Source organism: Hemitrygon akajei, chromosome 32 (assembly GCF_048418815.1).
Source record: "Hemitrygon akajei chromosome 32, sHemAka1.3, whole genome shotgun sequence".
Classification (NCBI taxonomy): domain Eukaryota; kingdom Metazoa; phylum Chordata; class Chondrichthyes; order Myliobatiformes; family Dasyatidae; genus Hemitrygon; species Hemitrygon akajei.
In genome coordinates, this window is record NC_133155.1 from 754,119 (window position 1) to 779,048 (window position 24,930).

At 40.3% G+C, this 24,930-nt stretch overlaps 1 protein-coding gene across 10 annotated transcripts in view; it reads left to right on the top strand.

The window, feature by feature from the left end:
• The window catches only part of hivep3b (HIVEP zinc finger 3b), a 696,153-nt gene that overhangs the window by 338,587 nt on the left and 332,636 nt on the right, over positions 1-24,930 (top strand). For 8 of the 10 annotated variants that reach the window (XM_073034355.1, XM_073034353.1, XM_073034365.1 and 5 more), the window contains one exon: positions 17,158-17,244. The gene's annotated coding sequence lies outside the window, so the exon portion shown is untranslated. Of the gene's footprint in view, positions 1-6,227; positions 6,358-17,157; positions 17,245-17,547; positions 17,602-24,930 lie in introns of all 10 variants that reach the window. The other 2 variants (XM_073034359.1, XM_073034361.1) reach the window with 2 other exon arrangements.

Consider the following 24,930-nt stretch of genomic DNA (forward strand, 5'->3'; position numbering starts at 1 on the left):
AGACAAACAACCAATATGCAATCGCGCATAATCTATGCAAATACAAAATAACAATAAATAAAGAAATAATATGGAGGACATGAGTTGTAGAGTCTTTGAAAGATCCTAGTGCTGGAGAGAGTAAAATTAGCCCCTCTGGTTCAGGACCCTGACGGTTATATGATACTAACTGTTCCTGAATCTGGTAGTATGGGACCTAAGGCTCCTTCCATATGGCAGCAGCAAGAAGAGAGCATGGTCTGGATGGTGAGGATCCTTAATGATAGATGCCGCTTTCTGCTGGCAATGCTCCTTCTAGATGTGTTGAATGGTGGGGAGGTCTTTTCCTGTGATGAACTGGGATGTATCCACCATTTTTTGTAGTTTTATTTTTCCATTCTTGAGCTTTGGTGGTGTTTCCATACCAGGCTATGATGCAACCAGTGAGGGACCTTTGACTTGTTAGAGATCTTTAATATGAAAGAAAACAACAAATTACTGGTGGAAGTCAATGAGTTAAGCAGCATCTGTGGATGGAAATGGATAGTCAATGTTTCAGGTTGAAATCCTTCCCTATGAGTCCAGAAAAATGGTCTCAACTGGAAATGTTGACTGTCCATTTGTCTCTGCTGATGCTGAAGGGTCTCAGCTGGAAATATTGACTGTTCGTTTTGTTCTACAGATGCTGTGTGACCTGTTGATTTCCTCTAGCTGTTAATGTTTTGCTGTAAATTCCAGAATCTGCAATGTTTTGTGTCTCTATTTTGCTATGAATCTGCTTGGTAGATTGGACAAGGTGAGACTATTTCTGTATGTGGGAGAGCCCAGGCTAAGTCTAACTCAAATTCCAAAAGGGAAGTCGGAATTTGTTCTCTCTTGGGATGGTTAAGGCAAATAGTTTGGATCTATTTAGGGGAAAGTAAACACAAACAAGGTTACACTGATAACGAGGGTGGGAGAAGGCTAATGTGGAACATAAACACCAGCACTAGCTAACTGGAGTCATTGGTAGCCTCTGTGATGAGCATTCACTGTGTTTTTACATGTCTTGGTGACACACTGCACACTGCACACAGTGAGCTGGCAAGCGAATCCGTGAAGCTGTTTCACAGCAGTTATCAAAGTGGTCACTTAACAGAATTATAATGAGTATACAAATGTCAGGCTCTTGAATCAACGTGGATAATTTCACTTGCCTCAACACCAGACTGAATCCACAAACTACGGACTCACTTTCATGGACTCTATAACTCACATTCTCAGTTCCTTCTTTCCTTCCTTCATTTGTTGTCTTTTGCACATTGGTTGTTTGTCCATCCATCATTGTGGGTAGTTGTTCATTGATTCTATTGTGTTTCTTTGTATTTACTATGAATGCCAAAAAAAGTGTTGTATATGGTGATATCTGTGTACTTTGATAATAAATTTACTTTGAACTTTGAACAAAGACCGATGTGAAATCGTACTGTAGAGAAGCAAAGCAGTCCAGACAGAAGAAAAAAATTTGATCTGATGAACTATAAATAAAAACTGTATGCAGTCAGTATGAATGACTTTGGCCACCATTACTCATATACTCTGGCTTCTGGCCTTGTTTTAAACTTTCAACCTTGTGTTCAAATCTTTCCATTGTCTGAGTTTCACATGATTCCAAGTGTGTCCATACCATTTAATAGCTGGCTTGATTAATACAATCCAGAAATGACATTGCTTTTAACTAACGCAAAGTAGTCATATCATTTAAGAAAACAACTGCAAGTGCTGGAAATATGAGAAAAATTGAAAATGCTGAAAATATTCAGTGGTTTAAGGCATGGAAGAACGAAAATAGAGTTAATGTTTTTGGTCAACGATCCTTCATCGGACTGAAATATTAACTCATCTTTTCTCTCCATAGACGCTGCTTGACCTGCTGAGTATCCCATCTGTTTTTTTGCGCAGGCTTCCATTTTCCTGGCTGATTATTGAAAGTTACAATCAGCCATTTATAACACACCTAGGGATCCCACAATGTAATGGTGATGGTGCGGCCTCAGGCCAGTTACATACTGCAGAATTCAACGCATTTTATCCACTTAAACTTTGTTACATGGTATGTTCGAGCACTTGTGTTCACTCAGACAGTGCTGTTACTCAAGAGAGTGTTTGAAACCTTTGTGTCTTTGCCTGGTGTAGCATGAAGAACTCACATCCATAGGAAGGAAGGTCAGTAATAGAATTCAGATAGACAAATAAGAGGGCAGATGAGACTTGCTTCCATGGGTATCTTGGTCACAGGAGTGTATCAGGCAAAGAGCCTGTTTGGTCTCACGAGTGTATCAGGTGAGCGAGTTTGTTTGGTCACACGAGTGTATCAGACGAGAGAGCCTGTTTGGTCACACGAGTATATCAGGTGAGCGAGCCTGTTTGGTCACATGAGTGTATCAGGCGAAAGAGACTGCTTGGTCACACGAGTGTATTAGGCCGAAGAGCCTGTTTGGTCACACGAGTGAATCAGGCGAGAGAGCCTGTGTGGTCACACAAGTGTATCAGGCAAAGAGCCTGTTTGGTCACATGAGTGTGTCAGGCAATGAGTGAGTTAGGTCAAAGGGCCTGTTTGGTTGTACAAGGGAATTAGGCCAAAGAGCTTGTCTGGTCACTTGAGCAAGTTAGGCCAAAGGGCTTTTTTAATTGCTTGAGTGTGTTAAGCTGAAGAGCCTCTATGGTCGCATGAGTAAATTAGGCCAAAGAGCCTGTTTTCTGTGCTGTATTACTCTGTGACTATAAGAGGCTACAGATGCTGAAATCAAGAACAAGAAACCAACTGCTGGGAGAACTCAGTGTGACAGCAACATCTGTGCAGGAAAATGGACAGTTGACGTTTTGGATCAAGACCCTCATCTGGATTGAAAGATAGAATGGAGTTATAAAGAGGTGAGGGGAGTGAGTGTAGCAAGAGTTGGTGGATCCAGGTGAGAAGTGATTTGGAATTCAGATAATTGGGAGACATTATGAATCGTATGCAGTGAGTCCTGAAAGGAAGAAAGAAGCAGGTTCAGTTCTGTGAGTTTCCTCCAAGTGCTCTGGTTTCCTCCCACTTTCCAAAAGACGTATGGGTTAGCAGATTAATTGGTCACATGGGTGTAATTGGATGGTGCGCAATTGTTGGGCTGGAAGGGTGTTACCACGCTGTCTTTTTAAATAAAATAAAATAAAATAATATTGTAAATTTAAAAGGGTATTGAGAAGGGAATGTTTGTTGGACTGTGGGGTAGGATGTACAGAATTGGACTTATTAGGTTGTACAGGCATAATAGGCCAAGTATCCATTTTTAATGCTGTGATATACAATGCCATTTTAATCAAATATTTTCCCAGATGAGTTGTGAGACACCATAAAAATAACGTCCTCAGTCTGGGAAATTAGCAGTGTGTAGTTTCCCAGTGATCAATGAATTCCTCTCCCCTACTGAACCTCGTTGTCAGATGTCCTCATGCAAATATCATATTGGACTTTCATTAAAGTGGGGGTCTGATACTTTGAATAAGGCTGGTTTTGAATAAAATCTGTAGCAACTATATCTTTAATGTAACACCAAATGTGATGCATTTCCTGTTCTGGGTCATATGTAGCTTTAAACACGTCCATGTTTTTACTCAATTGGGCTTTCTTAATGGAAAAAAAATTATGCAGCCGGAAGATCGAAGCCACAGTGTTTCGTTGTCAATATTCAGGTTGAGTATGTATGTTCTATTTTTACTCACTGTCTGTGAACCAGTTTCCTGTTTATATTCAATAACTGGTGGGCGTTCATTTTACCTGTGGCTGATCCCCAACCATAGACCATTTCCGAACAGCTATTTTTAAATACTTCCTGAAATGCAAAACATTATCTCATTCTCTTATCAGATTTGCAGAAGGGAAATGAGAATGGTGCAATGCCTCTGCTTCCCACCAATAGGTATCTACCATATAATCTACCAGCGCTTGCCTAAACCCCAACAGATGCTTGACAGTTTAGGTCTGTCTTTCTTGGAGTTTAGATGAATGATTATTGACCTTATTCAAACGTACATGTTTCTCAGAAGATTGACAAGGTAGATGTAGAGATGTTTCTGCATGTGAGAGTCACCAGCAAGGATATATAATTACAATGTCATTTACAAGGGTTCATAATTAAAACGGAAGTGTATCAGAGGGCAGTGCATCTTTTAGAGAGTGGTAAAGACCATATCATTAGATATATTGAAGGTGGCAATCAAATCAGAATCAGGCTTAACATCTTTGACATATGTTGTGAAATTTGTTGTTTTGCAGTAGCAGTATAGTGCAATATATAAAAAACTTGCAATTGCAGTAAAAACTATATATGTAAAACATTAAATTAAATGTAGTGTAAAAAAAGAGTAAAAATGGTGAGATAGGGCTTTATAGGTTGGTTCATTGTCTGTTCAGAAATCTGATGATATGGGAGAAGAAGCTGTTCCTAAAACATTGAGTGGAAGTCTTCAGGTTCCTGTACCTCTTTTTTGATGGTAGCAATGAGAAGAGGGCATGTCTTGGGTGATGGAGTCCTTAATAATGGATGCTGCCTTCTTGAGCATTGCCTTTTGTAGATGTCTTCTATGCTGGGGCAGCTAGTGCTCATGATGGAGCTGGCTAAGTTTACAACCCTCTGCAGCTCTTTCTGATCCTGTGTAATGGCTCTTCCATACCAGTCAGTGATGCAACCAGTTAGACATTTGCTAGAGTATTAGGTGACATACCAAATCTCCTCAAACTCCTAATGAAATACAGCCACTGTTATATCTTTGTAACTGCGTCAATATGTTGGGCTCAGGATAGATCTCTGGAGATGTTGACACCCAGAAAATGGGTAAGGTATCGGAATGATTAAGGAATTGAGTGTTATGGGGAACTAGCACAGAAGGGGGGAGTTGTTGAGACCACCATAGATTGGTCATGACCATATTGAACTGTGGGGCAAGCTTAGGGGCCTGGTGACCAACTCCTACTCCTATTTCCTTGTGTTCCTGTAAATCCTAGTTACTGCTGCTGGAAGTACAATATAGTAGACACAATTTTTGCCATTAAAATAATGGGTGTATTCCTGTCAGTGCATCAACCATTCAACATCTCACTACATTAAGGAAGTCCTGAGGTGCTAATTTCCTCAAGTGCTGGACCCTTTGTGCCAATTATTTATTTATTATTGACCATAAGAAAGTGGGAGCCAGAGGAAGGAACTTGTTTTCTCAAGCCTGTCCTGCTGTTCACTGTAATCATGACTATCCCCAGCAAAATCCTAACAAATCTATTTCCTCTCTAAATAGCCCCAGTGATCATGCCTCCTTAACCCTTTGGGTTACAGTTTGGATTTGCCAGAATAGATCCTCCTCCCCTCTGGTGTTTTCTCCCATTAAGCTCTAAAAACTTTGTTGAATAGCTGAACATAGGTGGCACAACATAGGCCATTGTTGTATAATTGCCATAAATGAATTGGTGTTCTGGCATCAGTATTACAGTATGTATTTGATAAGTGTGAAAGATGTTTAAAAAAGGGGGACTGCAGTGAGCAATCAGGGTGTCTGTTATATCATTTGTTATAAAGCTGATCACTAATATTGAATTATTCCCAGGCATTCTATTACTCTCTGCATTTTTCATTTTTTTAAGTTTATATTGTCTATCCTACCTCAATGTCAATTTACACTGGGTCCCATGTGGGCTGAATGTTAGTTCTGTGGCCTCCCATTCTAGTTCAATTCTGCCGTCCAATGTTGTCTGTGTGGAATTTACAAGCGTGTAGTAGTCTGTACCCTATTGAAGGCTCGTAGGTTAATTGGCTGCAGTACGTTCTTTCTTGCTTTCTCAGACACCCTACCCCCCCAAAGCCTGGAATTGCTGCCCTAACTGAGGCAGGATGCAGATGGTTTATTCCAGGCGCATCTCAGATAGCTCACTCCCAAAGCCTGGAATCGCTGCCTGAGGTTCACCCACAGTCACACTAACTGAGGCAGGGTACAGATAATCTATTCCAGACGTATCTCAGACAGCCCGCCCCCAAAGCCTGGTTTAGGCTTTACCAGCTGTCAAACCTGTTAATTCATTTTAGATTCTTTAAATATCTCTATTTTAAAACTACAGCAAAATCTTCAAACAATACTTTATTCAAATGTAAAGATTATTAAATAATTAAAACCATTAAATGGAAGCAAAATAATTTACATTAACAGTAATTTGTCTTTTTCTTCACTTCATATTGCAGAGGCCTACAATTGCAGGAAGATCAATAGTGTCTCAGAACCCATACTGGATCAAGCCTGGCACAGATTCTGGAATTAATCCCACAGTGGTGCCTCACAGCTGTAGATACCCAAGTTTAGTCTTGGTCCAGGGTGGGTGTCAAAATGTGGTTTCCTTTGGGTCTCTAGCTTCCTCCCACATCCCATTGATGTGTAGGCTGATAGGTGACCTGGCCATTATAAATCACTCACAGTGTGTGGATGAGAGGTAGAATCTGAGGGCTGGAGGTTGTTGAAAAGAATAAAGAAAATGGAACTTGTGTAAAATCAGTGAATGATAGTCATAGAATCCCATAGCATAGAAGTGGCCTTTCAGACCATCTGCTTCATTCCAATCAATATTCCTACCTAAGCTAGTCCACATTTGGCTCAGGTACCTCTAAAACTTTCCAACCACAAACCTCTCCAAGTACCTTTCAAGTTGGTCTGGACCTGGTGGAGCAAAGGGCCTTTCTCTGTGCTGTGTGTGTATGATGTTGTTTGGTAAGAATCCCATTAGGACAGTGAGCTGACAGGTTTGATGGATGATACCAGTTAGAACCAATGGTGAAAGTTAGCATAAAGCAGTGCAGTTGGACATTTAAGAAGGCAGATTTGGGTGAGTGGCAAAGTGTGGACTGAAGGCATGGAAATGAAGGATTGGATATGACATTGATAAGTTTTTGATCCTGACTGCATTATGCAATTAGATTACAGCCTTTAGGCAGCTTCTGCTATCTGCAGTTATTTATAATAACTATTCAAATTTTAAGTATTTCTTGAGGGAAGTGCATTAGCTTCATTTTAGAATAACATTGACTGCTCTCTGCTCTTGAAGTAGAAAGCAGACTTTCGTGTGCTGGGAATCTTTAACGCCAGATGAAAGTCACACAAGACGGGAACCTGACCGAGTGAATGCAAGATGAAGATAGAACCTGCAGCCCCTTCCTGTGAAGGTCTTCAGGCAAGACCTGTCACAATAGATCAGTAGCAGTCCTACAGAGGTGAACAGATGAGATTCATGACTTTCTTGTTGCTTTCTATGGGGGAGAACTGTATCCCTCCATAAATCTGAGTTCAGCTTATTGCTTTTCATTCATCTTTCTGACCTTTCCTTATTTTCTGCATTTGCTTTTAATGGTGTGATGGTGGGAGGTGCTAAATGAAACATAGCTCAGGATTGTAATACTTAAGAAACTTTCCAACTGGTATTTGTGAAAATCTTTGCCTACAACCATCAAGCTCCTGAACCAGCATGGATAATTTGACTCACCTCAATTCTGAACTGATTCCACAACCACTGGACCCACTTTCAATGACTCTACAACTCATATTCTTAGTATTATTTATTTGTTTATGTTTATTTATTTATTATTTTAATTTGAACATAAGTTGTTGGTCAGTTTTTGTTTGTATGTGTTTTTTCCTTGATTCTATTGTATTTCTTTGCTCTGCTGTGAATAGCTGCAATAAAATGAGGCTCAGGGTAGTTTATGGTGATAATAAATTTACTTCAAACTTTGAACTTTGACTCTCCTCTCCCAGCTAAACTATTTATTGTTACGGAGCATAGTCAAAACAGAGACTATAGATGGCCAGAATCTGACCAATAGTCCTGAACCTGCAGATGACAGCCCACCACTAAATCAAAAGTTGTAGTTCAAACTCCACACCAGGTTCTCAGTATAATATGCAGATTAATACTTTACCACAGACCTGAACACATTACTTCAGGCTTCCATTAATCTTAGACCCTGCTTGTCCTGGCTAACATATTGAATTCAGCATATAACCTCCTCACTGTTTGTGGAACCTTGCTGAGCAGAGACTGGGCACCTGCATTTTTCCACAGAACAAGTGACATAAGGCTGAAATTTCTGCTGCGGGGATGAAAATTATTCCTGTTTGGAGATGTATTTCTACTCAGAGGCTGCTGCAGCCTGTGTGTCCAGGGAGCATCTTAAATTATATGACTTTATGGAAAATGCTAAATTAGTTTATTATTGTCACATGTACTAAGAAATGTATTGAATCAAAAAACTTAATATATTTATGAATAATCATTAAGATTGATTAATACAACTAAAAATAGCTTTTTCACAGCTTGAATCTGCAACTGTATTTTTAATTACTGGAAATAATTAGGAAAATAACCATTTGCTCTTTACATTCAAGTGCAATAATAAGTTTCTTGCAATTCCTAAAAAAATTCAAAAGACTTTATAAACAGCTAATTAATGTCCATGTGGTGAAAGAAGATGGTTTAATTTTTGGAACTTCCTCAAAAAGGTCTGAAAATGAGGTCAATTAGTGGAAATGGGACTTTATTCTTGGTCATGAAACTTGGCCTTTTCTCCTTGGAGCAACAGAGGTTGAGAGATGACCTGATAGAGGTGTATAAGATGATGAGAAGCATTGATCATGTGAATACTCAGAGGCTTTTTCCCAGGGCTGAAATGGTTGCCTCAAGAGGACATAGATTTAAGGTGCTGGGGACTAGGTATAGAGGAGATGTCAGGGGTAAGTTTTTTACTCAGAGAGTGTTGAGTGCGTGAAATGGGCTGCTGGCAACAGTGGTGGAGGCGGAAACGATAGGGTCTTTTAAGAGGCTTTTAATAGGTACATGGAGCTTAGAAAAATAGAAGGCTATGGGTAAGCCTAGTAATTTCTAAGGTAGGGACATGTTTGACACAACTTTGTGGGCCAAAGGGCCTGTATTGTGCTGTAGGTTTTCTATGTTTCTATGTTGGTTCTGGAAGAAAGGATAGCATGGTGGTGTAGTTACGGCAGCAGTATCCCAGATTCCACCCACCATATCATGAATGTAAATTATGTTAATTAAATACATCTGAGGAAAAAAGGCAAACATCAGAAACTCCAAGAAACTCCTCGATTACTATAAAACACTGCTATCTCACCAACAGATGCACGAACGTAGTTGACTGTTAATTGCTCTGACACACCACTCAGTTCAGGAGTAACAAGATTTGACAGTAAATACAGATCTTGTGGATGATGCCATCATCCAGAGAAGGAATTAGAAAGTAAATCTTCTCTGTAAAAGGTTTTCAAAACATTTATCTATCAGATTAAAAGATGAAGATAACTGGTTTAGGGAACCTTGGTTTTCAAGAGATACTGAGGCCCTGTTTAAGAAAAAATAGAGGTGGATAGCAGGTATGGGCCGGTAGAAACAAATGTGGTACCTTCTGTTGTATAAGAAATACAACAGAACACTTAACAAAGAAATCAGGAGGGCTAAAAAAAGACGTGAGATTGCCCTAGTAGACAAGATGAAGGGGAATCCTAAGGGATTCTACAGATATGTTAATAGCAAAAGAATTGCAAAGAACTAAATACGTCCTCTGAAATATCAGTATTGGAAATATGCATGGTGCCAAAAGAGATGGGGAAGATTTTAAATGGATTTTTTGCATCTTATTTACTCAGGAAACGGACACAGAATTTATAGAAGTGAGGCAAAGCAGCAGCGAGGCCAGGAACCTTATATAGAGGAGGGGGTGTTTGCTGATTTGAGACAAATAAGTGTAGATAAATCCCCAGGGCTTGACAAGGTGTTGTCTCGCACCCTGTGGGAGGCAAGTACTGAAATTGCAGGGGCCCTAGCAGAGATGTTCCAAGTTCAAGAAAGGCTCTAAAACTAAACAAAGAAATTATAGGCTGGTGAGTCTGACATCAGTAGTGGGAAAGTTATTGCAAGGTTTATGAGTATTTGGATAGAGATGGACTGATTAAGAATAGTCAGCATGGCTTTGTGCGTGTATCCTTGAATGTATTGTAATACCTGCCAATCTGTAACCGTGCTGCGTTTACCTATGTTATTCCATATACCGCATCCATTCAATTATTACACCCTCAAGCCTGTATCTGTAACCCTTTTTGATTCTGTTCCCATGTTATGTTTAACTCATCCCACTGACTGCAATTTTGCCCTTCCTGACAGTCTCACTACAGACTGACTTTGCTTGTATACCAACTGCCCCAACCTCAGCCCTATCTTTACCATTCCCAACACCCTGCCAAATTAGTTTAAACCCTCCTCGACAGCTCTAGCAAACCTGCCTACAAGGATGTTGACACATAAAAATGCTAGAGGAACTCAGCAGGCCAGGCAGCATCTATGGAAAAGAGTATAGTTGACATCTCTGTCTCGGGTCTCGGCCCAAAACATCAACTGTCTTCTTTTCCATAAATGCTGCCTGGCTTACAAAGCTCTTTTTTAAAATCTTTTCTCTGCTGATTTGACCAAAAAAAGATGTTCCTGCTGCTTAAAGCTCTTGAACTGTGGTGCAGAGAGTTAACAATTGTGGGTCTCAGTTCAAAGTAGAATTCAAGGTAATTGGACATAAGGGGAGAAGTGAGGCACCTTGGCTGAGTTGTGCTTAATCGTCTTGCCTAACAGAAATCTACAATGTCAGCCTTGGAACATTTCACTTAACCCACCCCTCCACCTTCAAGACGATTTGCCTTGTAGGGGTTGTGGGGGTGGATTTGCTGGGAAAGGGAATTCCGTCTGGGTTGTCTCCAGCCCCTTGGCATGAACATTGAATTCTCCAACTTCCGGTAATTCCCTCCCCCTCCCTTCCCCCATTCCAGTTTCACTCTGCCTCCTCCTCCAGCTGCCGATCACCTCCCTCATGGTTCCGCCTTCTACTACACAGTGCTTTTTCACCTTACATTCCTTCTTCACTTTTCCTGCCTATCCCCTCCCCCACCCCTTGATCTTCCCCCTTTCTGATTTTTTATCGAACACCTACCAGCCTTCTCCTTCCCACCCTCCCCCCACCTTCTTTATAGGGCCCCTGCCTGCTCTCTCTTCAGTCCTGACGAAGGGTCTCGGCCCAAAACGTTGACTGAACAATTTTTCAGTCTGATCAACATTACAATGTATGACATTGATGTCAACATAGTGATGTCAAGATCCCACAGGAAATAATGATCAGAAAATCTTTTATTTTTGTCTTGTCTGAGGAGTAAATATGGTTCAGACCAGTTGACATAAGCTGGTTGAAGCAGCATTCAGAGGAGACATTCTATTTTGATGGAATTCTTCTTCAATAATTTATCTTTTAAAAAAATTAACGGTGTAAAACTCTGAAATAACACTTTAAGAAGGATTCTTTCGTAATGGGAAATTCGAACACCATACGGTTATACTTATGCAGGCCACTATTCATTTCCTGTTGGTTCCCAACTTCTTCCAAGTAAATATTGATCAAGGGGAAACTATACTCCCTCTGAGACTGAAATGGTTATTTCAGTAGAGCAGGGGTTCCCAATTTTTTTAAGCTATGGACCCCTACCATTCACCGAAGGATCTGTGGACCCCAGGTTGGGAACCCCTGCAATAGAGGAGCAAGAGAGTGCAGGTGTTGGAATCCGGAGCCACAGCATTAGATAATAGAACAGAACAGTTCAGGAACACAGCCATGATGTTGTTTCAAGCTAATTCAACTGTTAATGAAATGCCTAACTAAGCTAATACCTTATACTTACACAATGTCCATATCACTCCATTCACTGCACAGTCATGTAGCTTTTCCCCAGGTGCTCTGGTTTCCTCCCAAAGTTCAAAGACGTAACGGGTGGCTTAATTGGTCATTATAAATTGTCCCTTGATTAGGTTAGGATTAAAATGGGGTTGCTGGGGCAACACTGCTTGAATGGTTGGAAGGGCATGCTGTATCGCTAAATAAAAAAAGCCAAAAGGAAATAAAATCTAAGAGCTTCTTAAACTCTTTTTTTCACTCTACATGTTAAAGCAGACATCATATTTTGGTTCTTTAAGGCAGCTCATTGGACACAGTATGTGATTTCAATCATGGTTAAGACATCTCTTGATCAAGTGAGTTTCAGAGGAGAGTGGGCAGTGACTACAAGGATGACACAGACATTATTTTCCATTAAAAATAAGGTTACTGAAGACTAAACTAGACACAGAGACATCTGGAAAGTAATCTTTTAGCTTTGTATGGAAAGAGTTTGTGAATGAAAATGCAACAATAATTAGATTTTCCACCTATTCATTATTAGCAGTAGAAAATCAACAATAATATGCTGAAATGGTGAAGGAAAATTCACTGAGGTGCTAAAAATGTGGAAACAAAGAGGAAAGTAGATGTAGATGCAGAAGGTCTATCAGCATACGGAGAAAGAGGGAGAGTTATATATGCCCATCTTTCTTGCAGCAGTCTACAAACATTAGATTTAGCATTAAAGGTGCTGTCCAAGCCTTCTGCAGAAGAGCATCAAATGAGGAGCACACTTTTCGTCATTTAGTTGTGACCTATTGTCCTGAGTCTCTCAGCTTGTTAAGCAAATGCAGTTCCTCTATTTTAATATTGGCATGCTTGAGTTCAAATCACTCCATGACTTTCAAAGTTCAAAATAAATTTATTATCAAAGTACATATATGTCAATGTTGTCCTATTCTCTGAATCCTCTAACTGTCTTTGAACCTCAAACCCTCCACAAGATCTCCATGCTCCTCCATATCTAGCCTCTTGTCTATCTCTAGCTATCTATATTTTTGATGGCCACATCATCAGCAATTGAGGCCTTAAGCTGTGGAACTTCTTAGCCTTCCTCCTTTTACCCTCCTATCATGTCACTGCTTATGTCCAAGCACTTTTGGTCACTCATCCTGATATCTCTGCTTGACCATCTGTCCGTTACCATTTTTGTGAAGCACCTATTGCCATAAAATACTCTACTTAATGAAGCTTTATGGATTTCAAGCATCCTTAAGTCTTAACAAAATGTGAGCAGTTACCACACACACTTGCTTCTAGCCGAGAGTGTGACGTCAATAGTGAGAGCGTCCACTTCCTACACTTAACCACATCCTGGGGTTTTCTTTGTCATTGTGATAAAGGCTAAATATTGCACAAAGCTGCTAAATTTAGATTGCCTCCTGCTGATTCTGACTTGCGTGGGCCACGGGCAGGGATGTGAATGGGCGTTGTGAAATGCCATTTTTGGTTTCTCACTTCCACTGTGTGATATACAGTATTAGACAGTTCGCCGGCTGAATAGGTGTTCCTGCCCCCCCCCCTTTCTTTTGAAACCCAGAACCAGTTATGTTTCCTAACTGAGAAAGGGAGAAGTAGAAAAATATCAAGCATGCTTTATTTTTTGCTAACCTCACCCACCACCTCTGCCAGATAGCATGGTAGCACAGAGGTTAATGCAACGCCATTACAGCTCAGGGTGTTGAAGTTTGGAGTTCAATCTTTGTGTTCTTTTTAAGGAGATTGTACATCCTCCCCATGGAATGTATGGATTTCCTCCTGGTGCGCTGCATTCCTCTCACATTCCAAGGACATACCAATTAGTAGGTTAATTGGTCATTGTAAATTTTCCTGTGATTGAGCTAGGGTTAAACCGGGGTTGCTGGCGGTGCAGCTCGAAGGCTGGATGTGCTGACTCCATTCTGGATCGCTAAATAAATAAATAAATAAATAAGTTGAAGACCGTCATTGTTGCGGAATAAATAAGCATTCTTTGGTCAGTATGAAGGACAGAAATAATGAAAGATTGCTGAGCATATGGGACCATGGACTGGTAACAATGGATCATTGGATGAGTGTCAGCCTAGCACCAAATTCTGATTCTGAGATCACCTCCATGAATGAAGTGGCCTTTCCATCCAAGGCTATCTTTGTTTTTCTACTCTATGTCTTCCCTTACTTCATAGAATCATAGATCAGCTCTCATCTTCCATCACTCCAAGGAGAAAAGACCAAGTTCACTCAACATATTCTCATAAGGCATGCTCTCCAATCCAGGCAACATCCTTGTAAATCTCTGCACCCTTTGTAGAGTATCCACATCCTTCCTGTAGTGAGGTGACTAGAACTGAACACAGTACTCCAAGTGGGGTCTACCTAAGGTCTTATATAGCTTTAACATTACCTCATAGCTCTTGAACTCAATCCCATGGTTGATGAAGGCCATCACACCATACACATTCTTAACAACACTGTCAACCTGCGCAGCAGCATTGACTGTCCTATGGACACTGACCCCAAGATCTCACTGATCCTCTACACTGCCAAGAGTCTTACCATTAATATTATATTCTGTCTTCAGATATGACCTACCAAAATGAACCACTTCACACTCATCTGGGTTGTACTCCATCTGCCACTTCTCAGCCCAGTTCTGCATCCTATCGATGTCGTGCTGTAACCTCTGACAACCCTCCTGACTATACACAACACCCCCAACCTTTGTGTTATCAGCAAACTTACTAACTCACCTTTCTACTTCTTCATTTATAAAGATCACAAAGAGGAGGGAGTCCCAGAACAGATCCCTGCGGAACATCACTGGTCACCATCCTCCATGCAGAATATGAACTATCTACAACCACCCTTTGCCTTCTGTGGCAAGCCAATTCTGGATCCACAAGGCAAGGTCTCTTTGGATCCTATGCCTCATTTCTAATTCATTTTCAAATTGCTAACTCCCTGATGGTAGAGTGACTGGTATGGTTAAAGTCATACCTCACACAAAGAAAGATGGTTGTGGTTGTTGGAAGTCAATCATTCCAGCACCACATCAAGTGTTCTTCAGGGCAGATCTCTAGACTAACATCTTTTGAAGTCTGATGATATTCCCTGGATAATCAGAATTACTCGGTTCCTTCACAGTGAACATAGAATATACAACAGTACAGAAGAGGAGCAGGACCTTCTGCCCTCTGTGTTGTTCTAAACTAATTAAAAAAGTAATTAAATGCTTAACAAAACTAATCCCTTCAAAGTTTAAAGTAAATTTATAATCTAAGTATGTATATGTCACCATATACTACCCTCAGATTCATTTTCTTGCAGGCAAGCAACAAATCTGCAAAAGAAGACAAATTATACAAACACAAAAAATCCAAATAATGCTGAGAACATATATTGTAGAGTGAGTCCATAAGTCTATAGGTTGTGTTCTGCCTACAAACTGTCCATATCACTCTGGTCTCTACATGTGCCAATCTAAAAGCTTCTTAAATGCCTCTATGTGTCTGCCTCCACCACCAGCTATGACAAAACACATGAGGCACCCAGAATTCCTTGTACTCCCCCCCCCCCCCCCACTTTAAATGCATGATCTCTACTGTTAGACATTCCAATCCTGGGAAAATGCTGTTTGTCTACTCTCATAATCTTATAAATCTCTACCAGATCTCCCCACAGCTCCAGAGAAAACAACCAAGTCTGCCCAACCTCTCATTATAGCACTTGCCCCATCATGCAGGCAGCATCCTTGTAAACCTCCTGTGCATCCTTCACATCCTTCCTATAATGGGGTGACTAGAATTGAATGCAATATTCTAGATGTGACCTGACTAGAGTTTTATAAAGCTGCTGCATAATTTCCTGACTGTTGACCTCAGCGCCATATGCCATTGTTAGCTCATTGTTACATTATTTGTCAACTCACTGCATTGGAGCCAATGACGAGTGGCCACTGGAGAAGCCTGAAATGACTCACTGACTGAGATCTGTTATTTTAACACCACGAACACCCATACTTAACCTGGACATTTAATATCATGAAGATCTTGAAATAACTATTGCACAAAGTTAATCAATCAAAGGGAGCCTAATGCAAGTCAAGTTAAGCTCATTATGATGTGCACAAATGGTCATTGTAAATTGTCCCGTGATTGCTCTGGTGCTAATTTGGGGGCTTGCTGGGTGGTATGGCTCAAAGGGCTGTAAACCCCTGTTTTGCACGGTATCTTTAAATAAATAAATAAATGTACAGTGAGGTACATGTACAATGAAAACCTTTTTTTGTGAGAGATTCACTGGCACGTAGATACAGAGAAGGCACACAACATAAGCTGGAATCAAATTCAGTTTTGTTATCACTGACAGTCTGTTGTGAAATTTGTTGTTTTGTGGCAGTAGTACATTGCAAGGCATAGAAATATACAATGTCACAATAAAATTAAAATAACTTGTAGTAATCTACATAAATTATTCATAAATATTATTATACATCAATTATACCAAGACAGTCAAGAAAGAGAAAAAAAGGCAAAACTTTGGAGCAAAAAAAATGACAATCCTTTGTTGTGGAAGGGATGGAATTTAATTTTCAATTTACCTTATTAAAAGTTTGTTTTTCATAGTGTTTACTTCCGTTTAACTTCTCTTTCTTTAAAAGGCTGCCTATTTTAAGTGTGGCCCAGAGTAGAAACCTTGGAATATTTTACAACCTTAAAGATGCTCCATAAATGCAGTTCAGGAACATCAGAAGATGACCATTTACCTCCTCAACCCTTCTCTTTCCCTGACACTGTGGTTCATTGTTGGTGTAACTCCAAAATGTCTTTGGTCCATAATTAGTGAATACTTTTGGCCAATTTGGTGTTAGTAACATGTTGGAAACCCATTTAGAGTTGCTATCTCAGTGCCTTAAAGTGGAAATCTGTGGAAAATTAGTCTGATGGAGCTGACCATGACTGGGGGAGTGCAGTACTACAGAGGCCCTGGGAGTGGATCATTTTTAGCTGCAGCACCTGGCCATCTCTCAGCCCAGAACATAATGATAGCAATTGAAACACTGAGGCAATAAAATGAAGGAAGTTGAGAAACAGTTATACAGTATATATCACTAATAAGGTGAAGTTAATTCTGCTGAGATTTGCAACAAATCTTTTGGATTAGTGGAGAGAAGAACTTTAAAAAAAATTGCACTTTTAATCTTAAGGGTATAAGAATGTGATGATTGTCTTTTGAAGAATCTACTTCGAGTTTAGGGGAATCTGCTGAGAGATCTCCAGAAGAATGCCTGCTTTGTGATCTTGCTACAAGAGTGGTAGAGATATTTTATTCCAGTATTGACAACAAACACTTAATGATATTGTGTTTTTTTCTGTATCCACAGCCAAAGCATGAAATCTGAATGACTGTTAAGAATCCCATGCACAGAAAAAGAGAATAAGTCTGTATGAATTACAGGATAAACCAAAAGGTAAGTAAATTCTACACTGGTTTTTATTGACTCCTGATGATGCGATGGGTCACCAGCCTTGGAGGAATGTCTTTTTCTGTATTTCTGTATTGGAATCTAATGAATTGCACTGTTGCTGGTCAAAAATTGCCTGCTGGTTTTTGTCTATTGCAAAGCTAGTGTCTTACTCTGTTGACTGTACTTTTTTCCATAGATGCTACTGGGCCTGCTGAGTTTCTGCAGCATTTTATGTGTGTTACTTTGATTTCCAGCATTTGCAGATTTTTTCTTGTGGTGTTTTACTCTTGTGTTTTTCATTGATAGAGAGATACCCATGTATCCACCCATTAATGTGCACATGGTTGTCTGCTCTAACTGGTGAGTGCTAGGATTTTGAACTGAATTGAATTGACTTTATTTAATACATCCTTCACATACGTGAGGAGTAAAAATCTTTATGTTACATCTCTGTCTGAATGTTCAAATTATAGTTATTTGTAATAAATAGTATGTGCAGTAAGATATACAACAGAACAGTCAATATAGCTTAGAAATACAATTGTGTCAGCGTGAATTAATCAGTCTGATGGCCTGGTGGAGGAAGCTGTCTTGAAGCCTGCTGGTCCTGGCTTTAATGCTGCAGTGCCGTTTCCTGAATGGTAGCAGCTGGAACAGTTTGTGGCTGGGATGACTCGGGCCTCCAATGATCTTTCGGGCCCTTTTTACGCACCTGTCACTGTAAGTGTCCTGAATAGTGGGAAGTTCACATCCACAGCTGGGCTGTCTGCACCTGTCAATCAAGATTTTTGTTGCAGCTAGCAATATTGGGAACGTTATTTCAACTGCAGAGCACAGAATCATTGAGGTATGTGGGTATGTTGTTAAAGGAAGTGATGAGCATTGGAAATGGAAGGTTTCATATTGGGATTATTGATGCAACTAGGGAGTTCTGGAAATTTTATTGTCGCTAATTTCATGGAAGTTATCCTACTGAAGTTGAGAGTGCAGTTAGTGCCTTAATCTTCCCATTCCACGGATGTCTTTGTGCATTTTGTATGTTCTCTCTGTGTTTCTGTGTGTTTCATTTGAATGCTCTGATTGCCTTCCATCCTGAAGATGTAATGGTAGGTTAATTGGCTACTGAAAAATACCACTTAGTTGTGGGTAAGTGGTAAAATAAAAGGAAGGGAGAGAATAAATTGTAAAAAGCAAGCTGCTGGAACAGCTCAGCAGGTCACTCAGCATCTGTAGAGGCAAATGGATGATCTTTTATGAGGGAATAAGTTGCAGAGTTTCAAGAAAATAAGGACAATGGTCCTTTGGGGATTGTTCTGCTGGGAGCTGAATACAAGAGCCAAATATGTTCGTGTTGTGTAAAAGCTCTTTGATAGTGATATTGTCACATTTCAATGTGACCTCAAAGGAAAGTGATTAACTCATGTTTCAATTCTCTCTCATTTCAGAACTTTGTAACATTCACAGTTACATTGCTCATTGTAGAAGTAGGCACACTGGAGAAATGGATGAGCTATGCACTGGGTTTTGTGAAAGTGAGTTGAATTATAATCAGAGCTGACACAGAGAAATCTTTAATGAGAATACTTATGGTCCTATGATTAATGTTAAATGCCTCTACCGAATACAGCGGAAGAGGACTCATGCTTTCCAGCATCACAAAATTGCTGATAGGTTTGTTGGATATATGAGGTTTTCTTCTCTCTCTCCCTCTCCATCTCCTGCTTCCTCTCTTTCTTTCCCTCTCTTTGTCCCTCCCTTCCACTCTGGCAGCTAGAGAATTATCATTGTAATTAATTATTTCTTCTAGACTGAAATAATCTATAGTTCTGGTATATTAACGAATAAAATTTTACAGAAGCAAAAACCTTACAGATGCTATTTAGTCATATTGTCTTGCATAATCTTCTAACACATTTTTATATTAACAAATCAAAGATATTTGAACTGCTCTTGCCAGCACATTTGAGAACTTGCATTCTTGATCAAATGAATGAAATAAGAAAGAAGTGCTTAAGCAGTTATTTAGGTTGCTTCAGCCTTAATTCAGGGACAGCCAGGTATTAATATTCAGACTTGAGAGTGCTCAAGAATTTACTCCAAAGACCTCTCAAAACCTTGGATACTGACCAATCCCCTAAGCCCTGTTTCCCTCCTCACATTTCTCAATAGCACCAGCCCAAGATAAGTGCATGCACCCTTCTGTACTCTATCACCCACCTCCATTCTGAAACAATCCTCTCCATTCAGAACATCACACAAAAAGTGTTAGAAGAACTCAGCAGGTCAGGCAGCATCTATGCAGGGAAATGAACTACTGGTATTTCGGGCCGAGACCCGTTATCAGGACTGGAGTCTCACAGTGCTGATGAAGGGTCTCGGTCCCAAACATCAGCTGTTCATTTCCCTCTATGGATGCTGCCTGATCTGCTGAGTTCTTCTAGAATTTTATGTGTGCTGCTCCAGATTTCCAGCACCTGTAGAATCTCTTGTGTCTTCAGACCTCTTCAGAGTTGTCATCGTCTGAGAACTGAAGTTGAATTTCTGGAACACCACTGCAAGCAGTCTCATAGAAAAGAAAGAGGGCATTAAGAAAATATATCTGTTATAATTATGTGAAATAATGGCTGTTTGGTTGCAGTTGTGAATGATCCAATTCAGTGATTGAGTATGTTCTCATTTTCTGATTGGCCTGTGAAGTTGGGGCCACTGATTGTATGGTTGGCATATTTGGAGGCAGTGGTCATGTAATCGAGCCAGGAGGAATACATTTAACTTGAGTTGACAGCCCAAGTCCTCTGTTGAAACTGTTGGAGACATATGTCAAGAACTGGTTGCTAAAACTTTGTTTTACATCCATTCACACAGCTACTTCTTGCACATAATCAACAGCAAAAGAGAGAACAAACTTCAAGACACCCAACATGGGTAACTGTAGCCTTGTACATTCCATTTGTTGGGATACACTCAGTTAAAGCAGTAATTAACTTTGATCTCGATTTGAAGAAATGTTGAAGATATAAAATGCTTTTATTAAAGGGAAAATAATGGGGCCGTGATCTGATAATTATGATCTCACCATGAGGTAGAAGCATTGACAATTTTCTGGCATGACATTCCCATTTTCTTGATATGTGTCCTTGGCAGTTCTTTAATAAATCCATTGTTGCAATGAGCCAGTCTGGAGTTCTGGTATGGTACAGTGTCTATTGCTATATTCAACAACTTCAGCAGACCAGAGTCTGATGTACTGTCTGCCCAGGAGTGTTGGACAACGTGAGGCTGGCCAGATTGGCAGTAAAATGGGGGGGGGGGGGGCTTCAGATGATGTATAGACTGTATGTTCTGCAGGCTCAGAATACATATTGCTCAACCTTGATTATGTTCTTCATATGCTTCACAGTGATCTCATTTCCAAAGTACTTCATTGACATCCTGAGATTGTGAAAGACATGATATAAATTGAAATCTGCATTTTCCTTTTATTATGAGAAAGTAACTCCTTTCACATACACAATATTACCCTGGAATATTACCCTGTGGGATATTTCCTAGTAATGCATGTGATGCATTGGAAAGTAATTAGATCATAAGACCATAAGAATTAGGACATTTAGCCCATTGAGTCTGCATTACCATTCCATCATGGCTGATCCTGTTTTCCTCTCCTCAGCCTCATTCCCTGGGCTTCTCCCTAAAACCTTTGATGCCATGTCCAATCAAGAACCTATCAAGCTCTGTTTTAAATACATCCAATGACCTGGCCTATGGTAACAAATTCTACAAATTCACAGCTCTCTGGCTAAGGAAATTTCTCCTCATCCCTGTTTTAAATCGACACCCCTCTATACTAAGGCTGTGCTCTCTGGTCCTGGACTCCTCCACAATGGGAAACATCCTTTCTACATCTACTCTGTCTAGGCCTTTCAACATTCAAAAGGTTTCAATGAGATCCCCCCCTCATCCTTTTAAATTCCAGGGAGTACAGACCCAGTGCCATCAAATGTTCCTTGTATGACAACCCTTTCATTCCTGGATTTATCCTTGTGAACCTCCTCTGAACCCATTGTAATGTCAGCACATCCTTTCTTAGATAAGGAGCCCAAAACTTCACAATACTCAAGATGCCTTATAAAGCCTCAGCATCTCATCCCTGCTCTTATATTCTAGACTTCTTGAAGTGAATGCTCACATTGCATTTGCCTTCCTCACCACCAACTCAACCCCAAGTTAACCTTTAGGGTGTTCTGCACAATTCTTTGTATGAAATCAGTTTGGGGGGGGGGGGGAAGAATCCTGCTTTCTTATTTTTAATAAAAGGCACAAATCTATTACCCTTTGATAGATGTGTTGACCAGTGTTACCAGGAGATTTATCTTGATGTGGTTCTCTTGTGTAATGTCACACAACTGAGGTCATCATTCCCACACAAAGGTAAGAAAAGATGAATCAAAGAATGGGGATTGTACTGAGGAAGCTGTTCTGCCTGTCAAGGCTCCACTGGCTCTCTGTGTGTATATTTTGCAAAAGTAAAATGCAAATAAATGCAGATATGATGGAAGACAATAATGTTAGCACTAAGAATGCTTTGCAGGATAGGTGCTGAAGTTAACAACAGTGGGAAGTAATTTCTCAATCACCTTCATGTCATTTCGCTAACATGCCAATTGATGCAAGACATCAAGACATCAAAAGTTATATCTTTAACATTTCTTCAAATTGAGATTAAATTAGAGCTTGCAGGAAGAATTCATCCTACTCTATTTGTTTAACCGCTGGAATTGGGAGAAATCCCTGTATCCACAGCACACCCTGATTTACAGTATGTGTGCAGTGTATGGTATGCACCCTCTGCTGGTGGTGTGGGGAGGTAATAAGGCCACAAGATCATAAGATATAGGAGCAGAATTAGGCCATTTGGCCCATCGCATCTGCCCCACCATTTCATCATGGCTAATCCAATCTTCCTCTCAGCCCCAATTTACTGCCTTCTTCCTGTATCTTTTCATGCCCTTGCCAATCAAGAATCTATCAACCTCTATCTTAAATGATCATCATCCCTGCATTGCAGTGTTCTTTTCCAATCAATTCAGGCGAACTCCTCCCTCATGCTCTATAATTCCCTTTACTACACTGTAATACTAATACATCTGACTTTAGCTTCTCCTCAGATTTCAGGGTGAATTTGATCATATTATGATCACTTACCCCTATGGGTTCTTTTACCTTATGATCTCTAATCAATTCTGGTTCATTGGACAACACCCAATCCAGGATACCTGATCCTCTAGTGGGCTCAACCATGAGCTGCTCTAAATAGTCATCTCAAAGTCACTCTAAAAATTCCTCCTCCTGTAGAACCACAGAACCATAGAACATTACAGCACAGAAACAGGTCTTTTGGCCCTTCTTGGCTGTGCCGAACCATTTTTCTGCCTAGTCCCACTGACCTGCACCTGGGCCGTATCCCTCCAAACCCCTCTCATCCATATACCTGTCCAAGTTTTTCTTAAATGTCAAAAGTGAGCCTGCATTCACCACTTCATCTGGCAGCTCATTCCACACTCCCACCACTCTCTGCGTGAAGAAGCCCCCCCCCCCCATGTTCCCTTTAAACTTTTCCCCCTTCACCCTTAACCCATGACCTCTGGTTTTTCTCTCCCCTGGCCTCAGTGGCATTCACTCTATCTATACCCATCATAATTTTATACACTTGTATAAAATCACCCCTCATTCTCCTATGCTCCAGGGAATAAAGTCCTAACCTATTCAACCTTTCTCTGTAACTCAGTTTCTCAAGTCCCGGCAACATTCTTGTAAACCTTCTCTGCACTCTTTCAACCTTATTAATATCCTTCCTGTAATTAGGTGACCAAAACTGCACACAATACTCCAAATTCGGTCTCACCAATGTCTTATACAACCTGACCATTAAATTCCAACTCTTATACTCAATACTTTGATTTTTAAAGGCCAATGTACCAAAAGCTTTCTTTACAACACTATCTTCTTGTGAAGCCACTTTTAGGGAATTATGTATCTGTACTCCCAGATCCCTCTGTTCTACTGCACTCCTCAGTGTCCTACCATTTACCTTGTATGTTCTACCTTGGTTTGACCTTCCGAAGTGCAATACCTCACACTTGTCCACATTAAACTCCATCTGCCATTTTTCAACCCATTCCTCCAACTGGTCCAAATCCCTCTGCAAGCTTTGAAAACCTTCCTCACTGTCCACTACCCTCCAATCTTTGTATCATCAGCAAATTTGCTGATCCAGTTTGCCACATTATCATCCAGATCATTGATATAGATGACAAATAACAATGGACCCAGCACTGATCCCTGTGGCACACCACTTGTCACAGGCCTCCACTCAGGGTAGCAATCCTCCACTACCACTCTCTGGCTTCTTCCATTGAGCCAATGTCTAATCCAATTTACTACCTCTCCATGTATACCTAGCGACTGAATCTTCCTAACTAACCTCCCACGCGGGACCTTGTCAAAGGCCTTACTGAAGTCCATGTAGACAACATCCCCTGCCTTCCTTCATCTACTTTCCTGGTAACTTCCTCGAAAAACTCTAATAGATTGGTTAAACATGACCTACCACGCACAAAGGCATGCTGACTTTTTCTAATAAGTCCCTGTCTATCCAAATACTTGTAGATCCTATCTCTTGGTATTCCTTCCAATAATTTACCTACTACCGATGTCAAACTTACCGGCTTACTTTTTGAGCCTTTTTTAAACAACGGAACTACATGAGCTATCCTCCAATCCTCTGGCACCTGACCCGTGGACACCGACATTTTAAATATTTCTGCCAGGGCCCCTGCAATTTCAACACTAGTCTCCTTCAAGGTCCGAGGGAATACCCTGTCATGTCCTGGGGATTTATCTACTCTGATTTGCCTCAAGACATCAAGCACCTCCTCCTCTTTAATCTCTATAAGTTCCATGACCTCCCTACTTGTTTGCCTTGTTTCCACAGACTCCATTCCAGTTTTCTTAGTAAATACAGATGCAAAAAACCCATTTAATATCACTCCCATTTCTTTTGGTTCCATACATAGCTGACCACTCTGATAATCCAACACTTACATGATTTTCCCAAACTACCTGCATATTGAAACCCCCCATGACTATTGTAACATTGCCCTTTTGGCATGCATTTTTTTAATCTCCTGTTGTAATTTGTAGGCCATATCCTTACTATTGTATGCGAGTCTGGATACAACTCCCATCAGGGTCTTTTTACTCTTGTGTTTCCTTAGCTCTATCCACAATGATTCAACCCTATGTCACCTCTTTCTAATGATTTGATTTCATTTTTTACCAACAGATCAACGCTGTCCCATCTGCCTACCTTCCTAAAGAAGGTTTAAGATGATGGATACAGTACCAGTCAAGTGGATTGCATTGTCCTGTATGAAGTTAAAGTTGAATATTACAGCACAGTACAGGCTCTTCAACCCACAATGTTGTGCTGACCTTTTAACCTACTGTACAATCAATCTAACCCTTCCCTCCTGCATAGCCCTCCATGTGCCCATCTAAGAGTTTCTTAAATGTCCCTAATGTATTTAGTTTTGCAATACAAAGCAGCTGAAGTGCATACATAAAATATTACACTCCTTCCTTGTGGGAATAATTTTTCCTTATTTGCCTTTTCAAACCACACCACAA